Genomic DNA, 20167 nt, shown 5'->3' with positions numbered 1-20167 from the left:
TTTCTCTTTGCAATGCCAAACATTGTTAAACTACTGTACAATTGCGTTCATTCCACATGTTAGCAAGGTTATGCTCAAAATCTTTAAAGCTAGGATTGAGGAATACATGAACCAAGAATTTCCAGATGTACAATCTGGGTTTTGAAGATGCAGAAAAACCAGAGATCAAATTGCCAACATTCACTGGATCATGGAGAAAGCAAGGGAATTCCAGAATAAATATCTGTTTCTGCTTCATTGACTACACTAACTAAAGCCTTTGACTGTGTGCATCACAAAATTCTTAAAAGAGGTGAGAGTACCAGAGCACCTTATCTGTCCTCCAAAAAACCTGTATGCAGGTCAAGAAGCAGCAATTATAATTGGACATAGAGGAGTGGACTGGTTCAAAATTAAGAAAAGAGTACATCAAGGGTGTGTATTGTCACCCTGCTTATTTAACTACTATGCAGAGTACATCATGTGAAATATTGGGCCTGATGAATCACAAGCTGGAATCCAGATTACTGGGAGAAATATCAAAAACCTCAATACTCAGATAATAGCACTCTAATGGCAGAAAGTGAAGAGGAACTAAAGAGTATCTTGATGAGGGTGAAAGAGACAAATGAAAAAACTGGCTTGAAACTCAACATTCAAAAAACCAAAATCATAGCATCTGATCCCATCACTTCATGTAAATAGATGGGGGGAAAGTGAAAGCAGTGACAGATATTTATTTTTTTCTTCAGCTCTAAAATCACTGCAGGTTGTAACTGCAGCTGTAAAATTAAAAGATGCTTGATCCTTGGAAGGAAAGCTATGACAAATCTAGACAGCATATTAAAAAGCAAAGACATCACTCAGCCAACAAAGATTCATATAGTCAAACCTATGGTTTTTCCAGTAGTCATCTACAGATGTGAGCACTGGTCCATAAAGAAGACTGAGTACCAAAGAATTGCTTTCAAATTGTGGTGCTGGAGAAGACTTGAGAGTCCCTTGGACTTCAAAGAGATCAAACCAGTCAATCCTAAAGGAAATCAACTCTGAGTATTCATTGGAAGGACTGATGCTGAAGCTCCAATACTTTGGCCACCTGCTGCAAAGAGCCAGTTCAGTTCAGTTCAGTTCAGTTGCGCAGTCATGTCCGACTCTTTGTGACCCCATGAACCACAGCACTCCAGGCCTCCCTGTCCATCACCAACTCCCGGAGTTCACTCAAATTCATGACCTTCGAGTCGGTGATACCATCCAGCTATCTCATCCTCTGTTGTCCCCTTCTCCTCCTGCCCCCAATCCCTCCCAGCATCAGGGTCTTTTCTAATGAGTCAACTCTTCACATGAGGTGGTATTGGAGTTGCAGCTTTAGCATCAGTCCTTCTAATGGACACCCAGGACCGATCTCCTTTAGGATGGACTGACTGGATCTCCTTGCAGTCCAAGGGACTCTCAAGAGTCTTCTCCAACACCACAGTTAAAAATTCTTCGGTGCTCAGCTTTCTTCACAGTCAAACTCTCACATCCATACATGACCATAGGAAAAACCATAGCCTTGACTAGACGGACCTTTGTTGGCAAAGTAATATCTCTGCTTTTCAATATACTATTTAGGTTGGTCATAACTTTCCTTCCAAGGAGTAAGCATCTTTTAATTTCATGGCTACAATCACAATCTACAGTGATTTTGCAGCCCCCCAAAATAAAATCTGTCACTGTTTCCACTGTTTGTCCATCTATTTCCCATGAAGTGATGGCACCAGGTGCCATGATCTTAGTTTTCTGAATGTTGAGCTTTAAGCCAACTTTTTCACTCTCCTCTTTCACTTTCATCAAGAGGCTTTTTAGTTCCTCTTCCCTTTCAGCCATAAGGGTGGTGTCATCTGCATATCTGAGGTTATTGATATTTCTCTCAGCAATCTTGATTCCAGCTTGTGCTTCTTCCAGCCCAGTGTTTCTCATGATGTACTCTGCACATAAGTTCAATAAGCAGGGTGACAATATACAGCCTTGATGTACTCCTTTCCCTATTTGGAACCAGTCTGTTGTTCCGTGTCCAGTTCTAACTGTTGCTTCCTGACATGCATATAAGTTTCTTAAGAGGCAGGTCAGGTGGTCTGGTATTGCCATCTCTTTCAGAATTTTCCACAGTTTATTGTGATCCACAGAGTCAAAGGCTTTGGCATAGTCAGTAAAGCAGAAATATATGTTTTTTTTTGGAACTCCCTTGCTTTTTCCATGATCCAGCAGATGTTGGCAATTTGATCTCTGGTTCCTCTGCCTTTTCTAAAACCAGCTTGAACATCTGGAAGTTCACGGTTCACGTATTGTTGAAGCCTGGTTTGGAGAATTTTGAGCATTACTTTACTAGCGTGTGAGATGAGTGCAATTGTGTGGTAGTTTGAGCATTCTTTGCCATTGCCTTTCTTTGGGATTGGAATGAAAACTGACCTTTTCCAGTCCTATAGCCAATTCTGAGTTTTCCAAATTTGCTGGCATATTGAGTGCAGCACTTTCACAGCATCATCTTTCAGGATTTGAAATAGCTCAACTGGAATTCCATCACCTCCACTAGCTTTGTTCGTAGTGATGCTTTCTAAGGCCCACTTGACTTCACATTCCAGGGTGTCTGGCTCTAGGTGAGTGATCATACCATCGTGATTATCTTGGTCATGAAGATCTTTTTTATACAGTTTTTCTTTTTATCCTTGCCACCTCTTCTTAATATCTTCTGCTTCTTTTCGGTCCATACCATTTCTGTCCTTTATCGAGCCCATCTTTTTTCATGAAAATTCCCTTGGTATCTCTAATTTTCTTGAAGAGATCTCTAGTCTTTCCCATTCTGTTGTTTTCTTCTATTTCTTTGCACTGATCACTGAGGAAGGCTTTCTTATCTCTCCTTGCTATTCTTTGGAACTCTGCATTCAGATGCTTATATCTTTCCTTTTCTCCTTTGCTTTTCGCTTCTCTCCTTTTCATAGCTATTTATAATGCCTCCTCAGACAGCCATTTTGCTTTTTTGCATTTCTTTTCCATGGGGATGGTCTTGATCCCTGTCTCCTGTACAACGTCATGAACCTCTGTCCATAGTTCTTCAGGCACTTTGTCAGATCTAGTCCATTAAATCTATTTCTCACTTCCACTGTATAATCATAAGGGATTTGATTTAGGTCATACATGAATGGTCTAGTGGTTTTCCCTACTTTCTTCAATTTAAGTCTGAATTTGACAATAAGGAGTTTATGATCTGAGCCACAGTCAGCTCCTGGTCTTGTTTTTGCTGACTGTATAGAGCTTCTCCATCTTCGGCTGCAAAGAATATTATCAATCTGATTTTGGTGCTGACCATATGGTGATGTCCATGTGTAGGGTCTTCTCTTGTGTTGTTGGAAGAGAGTGTTTGTTATGACCAGTGCATTCTCTTGGCAAAACTCTATTAGCCTTTGCCCTGCTTCATTCTGTATTCCAAGGCCAAATTTGCCTGTTACTCCAGGTGTTTCTTGACTTCCTACTTTTGCATTCCAGTCTCCTATAATGAAAAGGACATCTTTTTTGGGTGTTAGTTCTAAAAGATCTTGTAGGTCTTCATAGAACCGTTCAACTTCAGCTTCTTCAGTGTTACTGGTTGTGGCATAGGCTTGGATTACCATGGTATTGAGTGGTTTGCCTTGGAAACGAACAGAGAGCATTCTGTCCTTTTTGAGATTACATCTAAGTACTGCATTTCAGACTCTTTTGTTGACCATGATGGCTACCTTCTTCTTCTAAGGGATTCCTGCCCACAATAGTAGGTATAATGGTCATTTGAGTTAAATTCACCCATTCCAGTCCATTTTAGTTCACTGATTCCTACAATGTCAATGTTCACTTTTGCCATCTCCTGTTTGACTACTTCCAATTTGCCCTGAATCATGGACTTGACATTCCAGGTTCCTATGCAATATTGCTCTTTACAGCATCAGACCTTGCTTCTATCACCAGTCACATCCACAACTGGTCATTGTTTTTGCTTTGGCTCCTTCCCTTCATTATTTCTGGAATTATTTCTCCAGTGATCTCCAGTAGCATATTGGGCACCTACCAACCCAGGGAGTTCTCCTTTCAGTATCCTATCGTTTTTGCCTTTTCATACTGTTCATGGGGTTCTCAAGGCAAGAATACTGAAGTGGCTTGCCATTCCCTTCTCCAGTGGACCACATTGTGTCAGACCTCTCCACCATGACCCTCCTGTCTTGGGTGGCCCCACATAGCATGGCTTAGTTTCTTTGAGTCAGACAAGGCTGTGGTCCGTGTGATCATATTGGCTAGTTTTCTGTGATTATGGTTTCAATGTGTCTGCCCTCTGATGCCCTCTCACAACACCTACCATCTTACTTGGGTTTCTCTTACCTTGGACATGGGGTATCTCTTCACAGCAGTTCAAGCAAAGTGCAGCCGCTGCTCCTTACCTTGGATGAGGGGTATCTCCTCATGGCCGCCCCTCCTGACCTTGGACGTGGAGTAGAGGCAACTCATCGGAAAAGACCCTGATGCTGGGAAAGTTTGAATGGAGCGGCAGAAGACAAGATGGTTAGATAGCATCAGTGACTTAATGGACATCAATTTGAGAAACCTCCGGGAAATAGTGGAGGACAGAGGAGCCTGGTATGTTGCAGTCCTTGGTGTCAGAAAGAGTTGGATATGACTTAGCAATTGAGCAACAACTATAGAAGTTACTTGTAATTTTGTCTGGGTGATGTAAGTATTTTTGTCTTTGGTGCTTAAGTAATTTTTGAATCTTCTAAAATGAGCACAAATTAATTTTAGAAATAAAAGCAATATTTAATGGAAACAACAGAAAGCCTTTCTCTTCTAGAAGTGATGCCCCCTCAAGTTATTACTGCTCCTTCACCCCTGCATTCCTTCAATGGATTGCACTGTTTCTGCACTTAGTTCTGTTCATTCATCTGGTCATTGTTCATGATCTGTTCTCAGTTTAAGCAGATTACTGATTCCACTCCCTCCAGTGCTGCATTCACCATCCATTCTCTGCTCTCACCTTGGCTTCCCCAAAGCATTGAAAAGTGTTGACATTGTTAAATTCTTCTTTCTTGAGACTGTCTCCTCCCTGTCCTCCCACAGAATAACTCATTTTCCTACAGATGTTTATTGAGTACTTGATCTGTGTAGGCAGTGTTCCAAGTTGCTGGGATACATAGATGAAAAGTAAGGGGCAAATACCCTCTTCCTCACGAAACTTATCTTCTGATGGGTGAGGGTGGAGGGGGATGAGAAAATATAAACAAGAAGCATAATGAATGAGTTAAATCATATGATTTTGTAGGTGATAAAGGTTATGGGGAAACAAACCCAGGTTAGGAAGGTGCCAGGCAGTCTGTGGTGGTTCTATTAATAACAAGATGGCAGCAAAGCCTCACTGTGAACATGATATATGAATAAAGACATATGTGGTGAAGAGAATCACAGAGCATCACTGGGGGAATCAGGGAAAGAGTGGTCCCGGTAGGGCAACTGCAGAGGTACAACCTGGAAGCCTGGGTGGGCTGGTGGCTGGAAGGGCAGAGGGAAGTGAGGCCTGAAGGAATGGGCTGTGCAGGCTTGTGAAGACTGGGCTCTTCCTCTTCTTCAAGGGCTCAGAGAGGTAAGGCAGGATCTGACTTTTCCTTGAGAACAGAAGAGAGAGGGTGTTTGGGCAGATGCAGGAGGACCATGAATGGCCTCTGCAGGCAAATAATGTGCCAGGTAGGTGGAGGGGAGATGTTCCTGTGCTCTGGAGTCAGCTTGAGGACACAGCCCAACCTTCAATCTCAGCCCTTTGCTGCCAGCACTCTGTCCTGCTCTGTCCCCCTCTCTCTCTGCAAAATATCCCTTGGTAAACTTGTATATTTAGATGTGCCACTGAAAATATCAATAAACAGTCTATAACAGGAATAGGGAAGTTTTATTTGAGATACACTGAGGACTATAGCCTGGAATACAACCTCTCAAAGAACACTGAGGAGCTGCTCCAGAGAAGAATGGTTTTCAACACAATTTCAAGTCTTGTCAGAAAAAAGAACATCAAAACAAGTTAGGGGTATACCTTGAAGGCTTCACAAAAAACAGACGAGACGTACACAGCAGTATGGCCTTGAATTAGACGAGACATACACAGCAGTATGGCCTTGGCACCTGGTAAGGGGTCTTATCATGGAAGGGAGTCGAGCATTGCCTCCCAGGAAGTGAGGAATTCAATCTTTATTTAACGTGGACTCTCTTTACTGCTGGTCATTGCACCCTTTCCTTTAACAATTAAAGCAGATGTACAAGGATGTTTGATAGGACACAAACAGGCTGTTTTAGTTACATAAAATTCAAGTTAACTATATGTCTGTATTTCTTTTGCTGCCCTGCACATAGGATCATGGGTACTATCTTCCCGGATTCCATATATATGCGTTAATATATGATATTTGTTTTTCTTTCTGACTTACTTCACTCTGTATAATAGGCTCTATGTTCATCCACCTCATTAGAACTGACTCAAATGCATTCTTTTTTAGAGCTGAGTAATATTTCATTGGGTGTATGTACCACAGACATAAAGAACAGACTTTTGGACACAGTGGGAGAAGGAGAGGGTGGAATGGTTTGAGAGAATAGTATGGAAACGTGTACATTACCATACGTAAAATAGAGAGCCAGTGGGAGTTTGGTGTATGACACAAAGAACCCAGAACTGGTGTTCCATGACCACCTGGGGGGATGGGATGGGCAGGGAGGTAGGAGAGGAGTCCAGGAGGGAGGGGTCACATGTATTCCTATGGGTGATTCATGTTGATGTATGGCAGAGGCCATCACAATATTGTAAATTAACAATCCTCCAATTAAAATAAATATTTTTTAATTCAAGTTAACTCATTTACAAGCCAGAACAACTTCCCCAGACCTCAGTATATGAACATTTCTTTTTAACAAGTGGCTGCCTAAGTTCTCACGGTCAGGCAGGGGGCTCTTCCTTCTCCTTCCAGCTCTAGGCCACTCTGACACCCCAGACGGAGTGCCATGACCATCATTCTTGCTCCTGGACCTTGTTTCAAGCCCAGACTGGGTCTGGGTCTCTTGGTCCCAGTCCCTAGGTGGGTCAGGACAGCTCTTCCCTGTCCTGAGAACAGAAATGAGCCCTGGACTCCCATTCAGTATAGGAAGGATGATGCCTTCCATAGTACATTCTTATCTATTATCCCATTATTTAATTTGATGCCCATGATAACCCTGGAATCTAGATGTGGCAGACAGAATCACACTCCTGTATGAATTAGGTAACTAACAGATTGATTGACTTGCTGAGTGATGGTGGGAGTGTGGGACAGAGACAGGACTAGAGTTCAAGTCTCTGCGCTCCTCATCAATGGTACCTGCTGACTAATTTCACTAACTCCTGGGGTCCTCATCAAGCCGAGGACCATCTTAAAGCAAAGGTCAGAGCATCTTGGTTTGCCATGCATTTTGTAAAAGAAAGGCTGTGAACCCAAGTCAGTGTCACAGGACTGGTCAATGTTGCCCTGGCGCTCAGCTCAGACACTCCCAGCAGGGGCCTCCCTCCTCCAGCTGCCCCCAATCCATCTGTGGTCTATGCCAAGGGGAAGACACCTGCCCCTTTTCCTTGAGAGTGATATTTACTTTGCTTAGAGGAGGAAATGAGTTGACAGCTGGAGCTTTACTCGAGAGTCCAGAGTCCAGACAGGCTGCTTATGGGCTGTGTGGTAGAATCCCTGTGGCTGGTGAAGACCTTAGACTGCAAGGATGATAAAGACTAACTGCTATACTCTGTTCAGTCGCCCAGTCGTGTCTGACTCTTCGCGACCCTATGAATTGCAGCACACCAGGCCTCCCTGTCCATCACCAGCTCCTGGAGTTCACTCAAACTCACGTCCATCAAGCCGATGATGCCATCCAGCCATCTCATCCTCTGTCATCCCCTTCTCCTCCTGCCCCCAATCCCTCTGAGCATGAGATCTTTTCCAATGAGTCAATTCTTCTCATGAGGTAGCCAAAGTACTGGAGTTTCAGCTTTAGCATCATTCCTTCCAAAGAAATCCCAGAGCTGATCTCCTTCAGAAAGGACTTGTTGGATCTCCTTGCAGTCCAAGGGACTCTCAAGAGTCTTCTCCAACACCACAGTTCAAAAGCATCAATTCTTCGGCGCTCAGCTTTCTTCACAGTCCAACTCTCACATCTATACATGACCACTGGAAAAACCATATCCTTGACTAGATGAACCTTTGTTGGCAAAGTAATGTCTCTGCTTTTCAATATGCTATCTAGGTTGGTCATAACTTTCCTTCCAAGGAGTAAGTGTTTTAATTTCATGGCTGCAGTCACCATCTGAAGTGATTTTGGAGCCCGAAAAAATAAAGTCTGACACTGTTTCCACTATTTCCCAGTCTATTTCCCATGAAGTGATGGGACCAGATGCCATGATCTTCGTTTTCTGAATGTTGAGCTTTAAGCCAACTTTTTCACTCTCCTCTTTCACTTTCATCAAGAGGCTTTTGAGTTCCTCTTCACTTTCTGCCATAAGGGTGGTGTCATCTGCATATCTGAGGTTATTGATATTTCTCCCGGCAGTCTTGATTCCAGCTTGTGCTTCTTCCAGCCCAGCATTTCTCATGATGTACTCTGCATAGAAGTTAAATAAGCAGGGTGACAATATACAGCCTTGACGAACTCCTTTTCCTATTTGGAACCAGTCTGTTGTTCCATGTCCAGTTCTAACTGTTGCTTCCTGACCTGCATACAGGTTTCTTAAGAGGCAGGTCAGGTGGTCTGGTATTCCCATCTCCTTCAGAATTTTCCACAGTTTATTGTGATCCACAGTCAAAGGCTTTGGCATAGTCAATAAAGCAGAAATAGATGTTTTTCTGGAACTCTCTTGCTTTTTCCATGATCCAGCGGATGTTGGCAATTTGATCTCTGGTTCCTCTGCCTTTTCTAAAACCAGCTTGAACATCTGGAAGTTCACGGTTCACGTATTGCTGAAGCCTGGTTTGGAGAATTTTGAGCATTACTTTACTAGCGTGTGAGATGAGTGCAATTGTGCAGTAGTTTGAGCATTATTTGGCATTGCCTTTCTTTGGGACTGGAATGAAAACTGACCTTTTCCAGTCCTGTGGCCACTGCTGAGTTTTCCAAATTTGCTGGCTTATTGAGTGCAGCACTTTCACAGCATCATCTTTCAGTATTTGAAAGAGCTCAACTGGAATTCCATCACCTCCACTAGCTTTGTTTGTAGTAATGATTTCTAAGGCCTACTTGACTTCACATTCCAGGATGTCTGGCTCTAGGTGAGTGATCATACCATCGTGATTATCTTGGTCATGAAGATCTTTTTTGTACAGTTCTTCTGTGTATTCGTGCCACCTCTTCTTAATATCTTCTGCTTCTGTTAGGTCCATACCATTTCTGTCCTTTAACGAGCCCATCTTTGCATGAAATCTTGGTATCTCCAATTTTCTTGAAGAGATCTCTAGTCTTTCCAATTCTGTTGTTTTCTTCTATTTGCATTGATCGCTGAGGAAGGCTTTCTTATCTCTTCTTGCTATTCTTTGGAACTCTGCATTCAGATGCTTATATCTTTCCTTTTCTCCTTTGCTTTTCACTTCTCTTCTTTTCACAGCTGTTTGTAAGGCCTCCCCAGGGAGCTATTTTGCTTTTTTGCATTTCTTTTCCATGGGGATGGTCTTGATCCTTGTCTCCTGTGCAATGTCATGAACCTCATTCCATAGTTCATCAGGCACTCTATCTATCAGATCTAGGCCCTTAAATCTATTTCTCACTTCCACTGTATAATCATAAGGGATTTGATTTAGGTCATACCTGAATGATCTAGTGGTTTTCCCTACTTTCTTCAATTTAAGTCTGAATTTGGCAATAAGGAGCTCATGATCTGAGCTACAGTCAGCTCCTGGTCTTGTTTTTGCTGACTGTATAGCGCTTCCCCATCTTTGGCTGCAAAGAATATAATCAATTTGATTTCGGTGTTGACCATCTGGTGATGTTCATGTGTAGAGTCTTCTCTTGCGTTGTTGGAAGAGGGTGTTTGCTATGACCAGTGTGTTCTCTTGGCAAAACTCTATTAGTCTTTGCCCTGCTTCATTCTGTATTCCAAGGCCAAATTTGCCTGTTACTCCAGGTGTTTTTTGACTTCCTACTTTTGCATTCCAGTCGCTTATAATACTCCACTCAGGCTATCATTAATTTAGAATTTGAAAAGGGGAGGAATCTTGTTTTTTTCCAGCTATTCAAGCCAGAAGCCACCTTTAGGCAGTGATTACTTCTCACATTTCCATCAAAACCACATCTCCATGTAGGTAGCTTCATCTCACCATGGCAGCCCTTCTCCCTGACTCATTCCCATTGTGAGAGCCGTTGGAGCACAGTCGCTATGCCTGGAGGTGAGTGACGTCTTTGTGGGAGGGAGGGGCACCTGTGGTAAGAGCTCCTTCTTCTCCAGGTGCTGTCTCTGTGCCATGAAGGCGAACACTCTGGTGTTGGACTCAGCTTCCTGACAGGCGGTCCTCCTGGGATGGGGCTGGGCTTCCACCAATGGGCACAGCAGATGGGCTGCCAGAGTTGTGAGTCCTGGTCACAGCACAGGGGCTGCTGCCATAACCGTTATGTCTCTGGGGGACCAGCACGGAAGGATTTCCTTCTCCTGCAGCCTCAAGGGCATGCTTGTCATCTTCTAGAACTGAGGATAATCAAGGGAGAGAATGCCCTTTTCTAGCCCATCGAATAAGACCCAGAAAACTGGTCTTCTTTCAGTGTAGCGATCATTAGTCAGACATAGGTCTGAAGTTTGTGGTCGAAAAGACAGCTCTAATACAAAAAGGATGATGATGTAAATAAACATGCTAAAGTCATCTATGAGTTTGAGAAAGCTCTGGGAGATGCTGAAGGACAGGGAAGCCTGGCGTGCTGCAGTCCATGGGGTTGCAAATAGTCAGACTCAACTGAGCAACTGAACAACAACAAATCCAGTCAAACAGTGTATCAGCTGGAGGTCTGGCCATCTGTGAGGAGTCAATAGGAGGAGGTCATGGGAAAGGAAAGTGCGGGTGCCCAGTTGGGGAGAACGTCCTCTTTGGAGAACTTTGGCACAGTAAACGTGAAGCCAGGATCACCTTGACCATCAAGGTCACCAACAAGTCCCTGGCAGTATTCCAGCCAGTGAGCCATGGGCCATTAAGACTCCTCAGCTGTTGAAGTGAGTAGTTGTGATGGAGAAGGTCCTGTCTCAGCACCCCTGCTCCCCTTGCTGGTGGCACCAAGAACCTGGCAGGAGCCCTTTCCCGGTCACTTCCAACCCCTGTCCCAGGTAGGGAGGGGGTGGGGCCCAAATGCTCTCCAAGTGTCTCTCATCCCTCCCACACCTTCTGCCAGCCCAGTGGCCTGGCATCAGGGGTTCCCCAGAATGGACCCAACCCCCTCCTGTTATTTTCTGGAAAGTCCATCCAAGGAGAGGTAACAGGGCCCCCGGCCCCTTGTATGACTCCCAGCCTCTGGACTGGGCCGCCTACCCACCTGGCCACCCCACCTCAGAACCCCTTCCCCAGCGCAGCCACTCCCTGCTCCCTGTCCTGTCCTCTTCTTTTGTATTTGGAAACAACATGTTGTAGTAAACCCTGAGATGGATATTAAAAAAAAAAAAAAAGAAATCTTCTCAGCCAACTGAGAGGCAATCACAAAAGTCACGTGAGAAAATAACTCAAACGTCATTTGGAATCAACACTTTACTAGGAGCACACCTTTCAGCCACAGACAGATTTAGATTTAAATTTAGAAATGCTGGAGACATCCAACCCATAGGAAGACCACCTTAAGGTGGCCTGTGGTTGAGGTGTTGACAGACAATTTTCCATCAATTTCTCATATTTCTTCACATCTTGTGGGCAGAAGTGTGACTGCCTTTGCTCTAGACCACCTTTTCAGGGATTTTGGAAAACTGAGACAGAGTCTCCCCTCAGAGTCGAGGTCAGCCTTCTTTACTTTCAGAAGACAAGCAGGAACATTGCCTCTAGAAAAAGTTTCAGCTCCCGAGCTCAGGGCTCCTGCCCTGTCACCACCATGCATGCTGGTGCCACCCAGGATCTTCACATCCCACTGTGGGGACTGGCACTTGGGGAACCAGTCAGGGCTGGAACTCTGCATTCTACTCCTGCTGTGAGTGCCTCTGCCCCAGGCATCTCGTATCTTTTGCCAGCAAAACCCACCAAACCTGTGAGTTTGAAAGTAGGCTAAAATCTTAGACTCCTCACAATTCTTGAAATAAGCACTCTGTTCATATTTAGTGTTTAAGTTTTTTCAGTCCTTAATGGATATTGGCCTATGCAAGTAAGAGACCAGCTTTGTGATTCCATAGTAAAATTAAGTGATTTATACTTATGGTCCTTAATTTGATATTTACTATAACAGTGAACAGTGTAGGAATGTTTAAGAAGATCTAGATGAATCCTGTTTATAATCATAATTCTAATTAATAATTAAATCTAATTATTTATGAAAATTACCTAAAGACCCTGGAGAGGTTTGGTTTATCCATTAGAACTGTGTTATTGTTACTGTTCACTCACTAAGTTTTGTCCAACTCTTTGGGACCCCATGGACCACAGCATGCCAGGCTTCCCCGTCCTTCACTTCTCCCAAAGTTTGCTCAAACTCATGTCCATTGAATCAGGGATGCACCCATCTCATCTTCTGTCACCCACCTCTCCTCTTGCTCTCAGTCTTTCCCAGCATCAGGGTCTTTTCCAATGAGTCGACTCTTCACATCAGATGGCCAAAGTATTAGAGCTTCAGCTTCAGCATCAGTCCTTCCAATGAATATCCAGGGTTGATTTCCTTTAGGACTGGCTGGTTTGAATCTCCTTGCTGGGAGATCCAAGAGATTCTCAAGAGTCTTCTCCAGCACCACAATTTGAAAACCTCAATTCTTTGGTGCTCAGTCTTCTTTATCATCCAACTCTTACAATCATATTAGGTCATTAAATCTTCTTTATCATCCAACTCTTACAATCATATTAGGTCATTAAATTACCTTAAAAAGGAAATAAAATATATTACACTTGTAAATCCCAGTTTAAATGTCTGAAGGAGTTGGTGATGGACAGGGAAGCCTGGCATGCTGCAGTCCATGGGGTCGCAAAGAGTCGGACAAGAATGAGCGACTGAAATGAACTCACTCCTTCTCTAACAATAAGAGTGTCAAACAAAGTAACTTTTCTTGGACTCAGCAAAGAACAAACATCACAGGCCAGCTAAGTAGACCTCTGCCTTCTTTAAGTCTTTGAGGTGGCATCTAACCCAGAAAGAGACATTACTTCTGATTTTCTATCTTAGCTGCAATGCGGAAGTTTCAAGAGTTTCCACTTGGCTTTTCTTAGCACCGTGGTTCTTAATCTATGAGTGTTTTCAAGCTGAAAATAATGTCTATTCCAATTATAAACTCAGGGACCAGGAAAATGAACACCAGGTGGTATGTGATCCCCTGGACCTCTAGGAGATGGATTCAGAGCCAGAATTTCCCCACATCAACAAGAGGGCTGTGATGGATTTTGGATTTTGTGGCATCGGTTTCAGTTCAGATCTTGTACTCACAGATCTTTGAGGATATGCAACATTCCATCCTTCAGGAGAAGTGGTCCTAGGGCCTCTTGGTCCTAGATGAAGATAATCACTACTGTGTAAACTTTCTGTGACATTGCAGGGTTATTCCCCAAGGACACCCATCTCCCCTTCAGTAGATTGGCTATCTGACAAGTGGCTCAGAAATGGAAACTGGGCAAAGGATCCTGATTTTCCGTTGCAGCAGCTGGTGTCAGTCTCTGGCTCACCTGCTTTTGGTCTTCAGTTACACAGCGTAAGCAGTGCTCCAGTCTCACTGTTGGGAATACCATGGTCTGTGAATCACTGCTCCCTTGAAAGTGAAAGTGTTTGTTAGTCGCTCATCATGGCTGATTCTTTGCAACCCCATTGACTGTAGCCCCCCAGGCTGATCTGTCTATGGAATTCTCCTGCAAGAATACTGCAGTGGGTAGCCATTCCCCTCTCCAGGGAATCTTCCTGACCCAGGGATCGAACCCTGGTCTCCTGCATTGCAGATCGATGCCTTACTATCTGAGCCACCAGAGAAGCCCCCAATGTTCTTAGTCTTGCAAATAAGAGTCCAGGTTGCCTTTGCAACTTTTCTACAGCTATGATAGCTGTCCACTTTGCCTTTGATGGTTAAGTGCTGTCAACTCTCCTGTACTCTTCCCAAAATCTGTCATCCCCAGACACCAGGGAGTCCACACACAGAGCAGCACAGAAAGGCCAATTGTCAGGTCAATTTCAACCAGGCTGGCCACCCCTTGCTGGCATGTTCCTTATTTTACTAGTGAAGATCATGCCCTCTGGGCCCTCCCAGAGACTGGTTAGTTGGTAGACAATCTGACCTTATTTGTCTGCTTCCCTCACTGAGCGTTCTGCCTCTGCTGCTACCCAGGCAGTTCTAGCATTCACATCTCATTTTCTCAAGGCCAGCATCATTTTTGAGCTGCAGGGGGCTATCTCAGCAGCAGATCAGGACTGGCTCTCAGTGCCCCTGCCAGGATACACATCCTGAGTCCTAGGGGACTGCCTGAATATCAATAACCTCTCTTTTATCCATGCTTATATCTTACCCCAAGCCCAGTCCATTCAAAATTCATTTCCAGATGTGACCTCCTGGGTCATGTCAGTATGTGTGAGTGAGGTTCTGTGACCTTTTCTTAAGTGTGACAGAGTCTCTCTCATCTGCCAGGCCAAGCTGTGGGAGGCCTTAGTATTGGCCTGGAGCAGGATTGGTACTCTATGGCCCATTGCTCAAATACAGCCCGTTTTTATAAATAAGGTTTTGTTGGAATCCAGCCACACCCATTTGTTTGCATATTATCTATGCTGCCTTTGAAAAAGCAGGCTTAGAGCTGAAGCTCCAATACTTTTTGGCCACGTGATGTGAAGAGCCAGCTCATTGGAAAAGACCCTGATGCTGGGAAAGACTGAAGCCAAGAGAAGTGGGTGACAAAGGATGAGATGGTTGAATGGCATCACCAACTCAACAGACATGAATTTGAGCAAACTCCAGGAGACAGTGAAGGACAGGGAAGCCTGGCATGCTGCAGTCCATGGGGTTGCAAAGATTCAGACACAACTTAGTGATTGAACAATAACAACATGATACTTTTGGACATAGTGGAAGAACTGAGTAGTTATGACAGAGACTGTTCTGCAAAGCCTAAAATATCTATCATGTGCCCCTTTATAGGAAAAGTGTGCTGACCTAGAAGCTGTGCAGGCTGCTGAGGCGATCTTGAGAAGGGTGAGTATCACCTGCAAGGCCTCTGCCTCAGCAGAGAACTCTGTATGGTCTCAAAGAAAAGGATGCTGCAGCTGTCTACAGGAGGAATGGGCCTCATCTTCAAGCCCAGAGAGTCCCAGGGACTCCAAGGATTGAGAACTATCAAGCACATCTACCTAGATGTCCCCATTCTAGGTCCCTGGGGTCCACTAAATCAGACCCTTGACTTTAGCATAAGATATTCAGTAGGGTCATGGCTTCACACTTCCCTGTATTTTTATCAGCAGGGTATGCCATCCAGCCACAGTACATAGTCCTTTTAGGTGCTGCCACCAAGGACTTCTGGCTTCTAATTTTGGCTTACTTAGATGGTTGGCTTGTTTGAGCTGCCATTTCGTTCTCCAGTGCATCCATTTGCCTAACAATCCCCAGCCATCCCCATAGCCCTTACAGTTACCATGGCCATCACACCTCTCAAATGCTAGTGATCCTGCATCTTCTGTCACCTGCAACCCATCCTGTACCAGTCAGGCTCAGTCAGGAATCATATACCCCACCAGTGATTCCTACAGAAAGAATTTAATTTAGAAAATTTTAAACCAGGTATTGAGGAACTAGACAGGTAAATGCGGGCTGTGGGGCATGCACACACCCATCTCCCCCAGGTGTGGGGCGTGCAGAGCGGGGCCCTTTCCCCAGTGAGGCTACAGCAGCCTGCCTCCCCACTGCTGTCAGGCAGGTGGTGCTGGCTGTGCTGGGCAGGAGAAAGCACCCAGACTGTCATCGTCTTGTGAGCTTACCTTCTCTGGGTGCTCAGCAAGCCCAGGAAAAGAGCAAATCTTGTCTCCAAGCAGAGTACCCTCTTACTGGGAGTGGTTTATGGCAATGATGTCAGAACTCAGGGGAAGATTCAACTTTGCAAGACTCCTTGGGTTCTCTGATTCCCATATTCTATAGTGTCTGATGGTGATTTTCCGGGGAGCCAACAATACTTAATTCCCTTTCAGATGAGACACCTTATTTCAGTCCCTCTCTCAATGCCTGCTTACAAATTGGCAAGGCCACTCAGTGTATAACATAGGATGAGACATCTCCAACCTGGTTGATTAAGAGAATACTTCATGATTCTTTTTTCCTTTTTTGATGGTCTATGATGAAATCATTAAAACATACACAAAAGCAGAGAAAAATTAACCCCCAGGAGCTCATCGCTCAGCTCTGGCCATTGTCAAGTAATGACCACTCTTGTTTTCCACCCACTGCCACCATCCCCGGATTATTTAGCAGCTACTCCCAACATCATCACTTTGATGCTCTTATAAAAGTAGTGATTCCAAAGCTACTTCCCCTGAATTTTCTGGTTTAGTAAGTCAGGAGTGGAGGTCTGAGAATCCGTCTGGTTTTTCAATTTCTCAGGTTTAGGAGCCTATAGTATTAAAAATATTAGCATGGGCATTTATAGTGAGAAATTCATGGTTTGAGTCTGCACTTTGCCCAAGCTATGTAATTTTGAGTGAAAACTTTAAATTATCTAAGCCTAAACTCTTTGTCTTAAAGAACTGCCATCTCTGTGAACTTGCGCTCCACTGTGTCCCTCTGATGCTCTCCACATTAAATAAATCCTATCAAACCTAGCGTCCCTCAGTCTCTCCTTGTCTTGATTTAGGGGTAGGGGTGAGTGCTGGGTTACTTGTCAGCTGTCCTGCTTTACGATGGTTGTGTCAGCAAAATTGCTTCAACTTGCACTCTCCACCCACCCAAGGTGTACCCCTTATCAACTTCACCACTGTGTCCGCTTCAGTCCCATTGTCACCTCCCTTACTCTCTTTACTCCAACCCTCTCTCCCAGGAAGTTGGGAACCCAAGGGATCAGACCTACCCCTGAATGGTGGTCTTCAATCCCCCAGATTCTCAGACTTAAGAATAAAACTGCTTTTGGTTCATGTTGCTAACCATTTTGGAGAAGGCAATGGCACCCCACTCCAGTACTCTTGCCTGGAAAATCCCATGGACAGAGGAGCCTGGTGGGCTCAGTCCATGGGGTCGCTAAGAGTCGGACACAACTCAGCAACCTCCCTTTCACTTTTCACTTTTATGCATTGGAGAAGAAAATGGCAACCCACTCCAGTGTTCTTGCCTGGAGAATCCCAGGGACGGGGGAGCCTGGTGGGCTGCCGTCTATAGGGTCACACAGAGTCGGACACGACTGAAGCGACTTAGCAGCAGCAGCAGCTAACCACTTTCCCAATGAAACCTTAACTTCTCTAGTTGGCATTCAGTCACTTGATGTTCGTGAACAAGAAAACAGGCTTTGCTGAATTGCAAAAGCAAGAACTTTGCTCACTTTTGGTGAACTGAGCATTTTTCTGAATGAAGACTGCAGCTACTCATAACACATAAGGCTCTTTGGAGGGAAGGGAATAGTTATTTAATTTAATGGAATCAAAGGGGCGGGGGAGATAAATAAGAGAAGCAAGTAGGGACCCACATTGAACCAGAATGAGGAAGGCCTGATTTCTTGAGGCGGAACACATTGTACAGTGGAGCCTGACTTCATTCTCTCCAGTGTTGCCCCTGCAAATTGTTTTCTCAGCTGTTTATCAGAGATTAATGCAAGCGTTTGCCATGACAACTAATAGTAGGGGGAGATTTGGAAAGTACAGGTCTGGGAGAGATTTATTTTCAGTGGAAGTTTGGAAATTATCACATGTGAAAGCTAAAAAGAACTGCAACAAACTCATTACTCCTTAAAAATGGAAGCTAAAATGGCAGCATTACCTGTTTGATGCTGCAGAGCTGGTTGGTCAATGAGCACAAAACAGCAACCTGGGTTCCTGACTGGTGCTCGTTCCACTGAGATGGGTAGTTGGAAGCATGGCTGTGGGGGGCAGCTCTGCCCCTTATTGGTTATAAGTCTGATGTCTGACAGTTGCTCATTTGTGTCTAACTCTTTGTGACCTCATGGACTGTAGCCTGCCAGGCTCCTCTGTCCATGGAATTCTCCAGGCCAGAATACTGGAGTGGGTAGCTGTTCCCTTCTCCAGGGGAATCTTCCTGACCCAGGAATCGAACCAGAGTCTCCAGCATTGCAGGTAGATTCTTTACTAGTTGAGCTAGATCTTGGGCAAATTAATTAACTCTCATTGGGTCTATATCAGTCAAGGTTCCAGTAGGAAACAGATGGCACTCCCAAATTAGCATTCTTAGCCTGAGAGGGGTGGGGGTGTCTACTTCCAAAGGGATTCATTCTTGCAGGCAGGGTATGGGGACACCCAAGATTAGTGCAGGGACTCAGGGCTGGCAGTAGTGGAGCTGTCACCACTCTAGGACAGAGGTAACGAGGGCAGAGAGAGGTTACTGCAGCCCAGAGGAAAATCAGCCTCCGGTGTCCTCAGGCTGGGAACACAGACACACATGGCCACTTTTCAGAGAGGAGGCCAGGGTGATACAACCCTGACCACGCTCCCTCCACCCCTCTGTTCTCTTGATGGTGCTCGTCACTGGCTAAACTCAACCGCAGGCCATGGAGTATGGAAGCCTATTGACATAGCCCATATAGACCTGGCTCCTAGGGCAGAAAGCATGGTGTAGGGAGTGGGACAAGTGGATCCACGGCATCGGACAGCACATATCTGACGCAGAGCCCTAGTATTCCCACCAGTAAGATGGGAGTCAAAATGAAACCAACTCACAGCTTGTTGTTAAAGTTGACAACTGAAGGGATGCAATGTGCCTAGAATCGCAGTGTGTCTCATAGATAGATAGATATAGATAAATAGATAGATAGAGATAGATAGAGGATAGATACAGTTAACCCTTGAACAAAAACCTGGGGGTTAGGGCCACTGACCCTCTGTCATGCAGGTGGAAATAACGTAGTCAGCCCTGGTAACTGTAGCTCCTCTGTACCCAAAATTCCAAATCCATCGAGACAACGAACCTCAGATCACATAATACTGTAGCATTTACTATTGAAAAAATCCACATATAAGTGGACATGCACAGGCCAAACCCTTCTGGAAGGGCTACCAAGAATGACTGATAATTTCTTTCACAGTGTGCCTCAAGTGTGTGAAGCTCATTTTCACTGAGAACCTGGAGTCTGACCCATTGGAGGGGAGAGTATCAGGGGCTTAGGGTGGCACAGAGAAGGTCACAGCACCCAGAACCCATGGAGAGACCACTGGGATGGGAGTATGGCAGAAAGGCAAGAAAAGCAGAGGCCAAAGACAAATGTCTTTGACCTCAAAGTGCTGCTTAAACATGATTCCCTTAAAGTATAGGAAAGGAAAAGCCTTCTATGGGAAGGAAAGATCATAACTCATCCATCTTGGTTCCTGCCTGGGTTTCCCCCATCCTGTGCCCTCTTCCAGCCACCCCAACTCCATCCTCACCCCTGTTCGAAGCCTACTTACTATGATTCTGCTCACCTGTCTTGATGCTTTTTGGTTCCTAGAATCAGCTTCAGAATCTATCTGGTCCCTAAGTTAGTTCTCAAATGCTGACTCACCCTCCTGTCCTCATGCTTGGACTTCATTTCAACTATTTGTTTACTCTCCCACCATGAGCTTTTCTCAACTGTGGGCAGCCATAGGAGTCACTGGGCTGGTCAGCCTTCCATACTGATGGCCAGTCTGTCCAAGTCAGCAAGTGCCCTAGGCATCGCTCTTCACCTCTACTCTCTTTACTCCCTGCCCCAGGGAGTGTGGAGGGGAAGATCCTCTTCTTGGTCTGTTTTTTCCTAAACTAGATGCCATCTGTCACCCAGGACCAGTGACTCTGGCTGGTTCTCTAAATACTTTACCATAGTTACATTAGAACTTATTTTGC

At 44.8% G+C, this 20167-nt stretch overlaps 1 long non-coding RNA gene across 2 annotated transcripts; it reads right to left on the bottom strand.

The window, feature by feature from the left end:
* Positions 1–11735: 11735 nt before the first annotated feature.
* LOC132344112 (uncharacterized) lies at positions 11736–18595 on the bottom strand. 2 transcript variants are annotated; one of them, XR_009493221.1, is made up of 4 exons: positions 18116–18595; positions 13854–13936; positions 13618–13679; positions 11736–13057 (listed from the first exon to the last, which is right to left on the bottom strand). It is a non-coding gene; the product is annotated as an uncharacterized lncRNA (long non-coding RNA). The 2 variants fall into 2 exon arrangements; XR_009493220.1 differs by lacking the exon at positions 11736–13057 and having other exon boundaries at positions 13339–13679; positions 18116–18591.
* Positions 18596–20167: the final 1572 nt, after the last annotated feature.

Source organism: Bos taurus, chromosome 28 (genome assembly GCF_002263795.3).
Source record: "Bos taurus isolate L1 Dominette 01449 registration number 42190680 breed Hereford chromosome 28, ARS-UCD2.0, whole genome shotgun sequence".
NCBI lineage: Eukaryota > Metazoa > Chordata > Mammalia > Artiodactyla > Bovidae > Bos > Bos taurus.
This window is presented reverse-complemented; position numbering and strand designations above follow the sequence as displayed.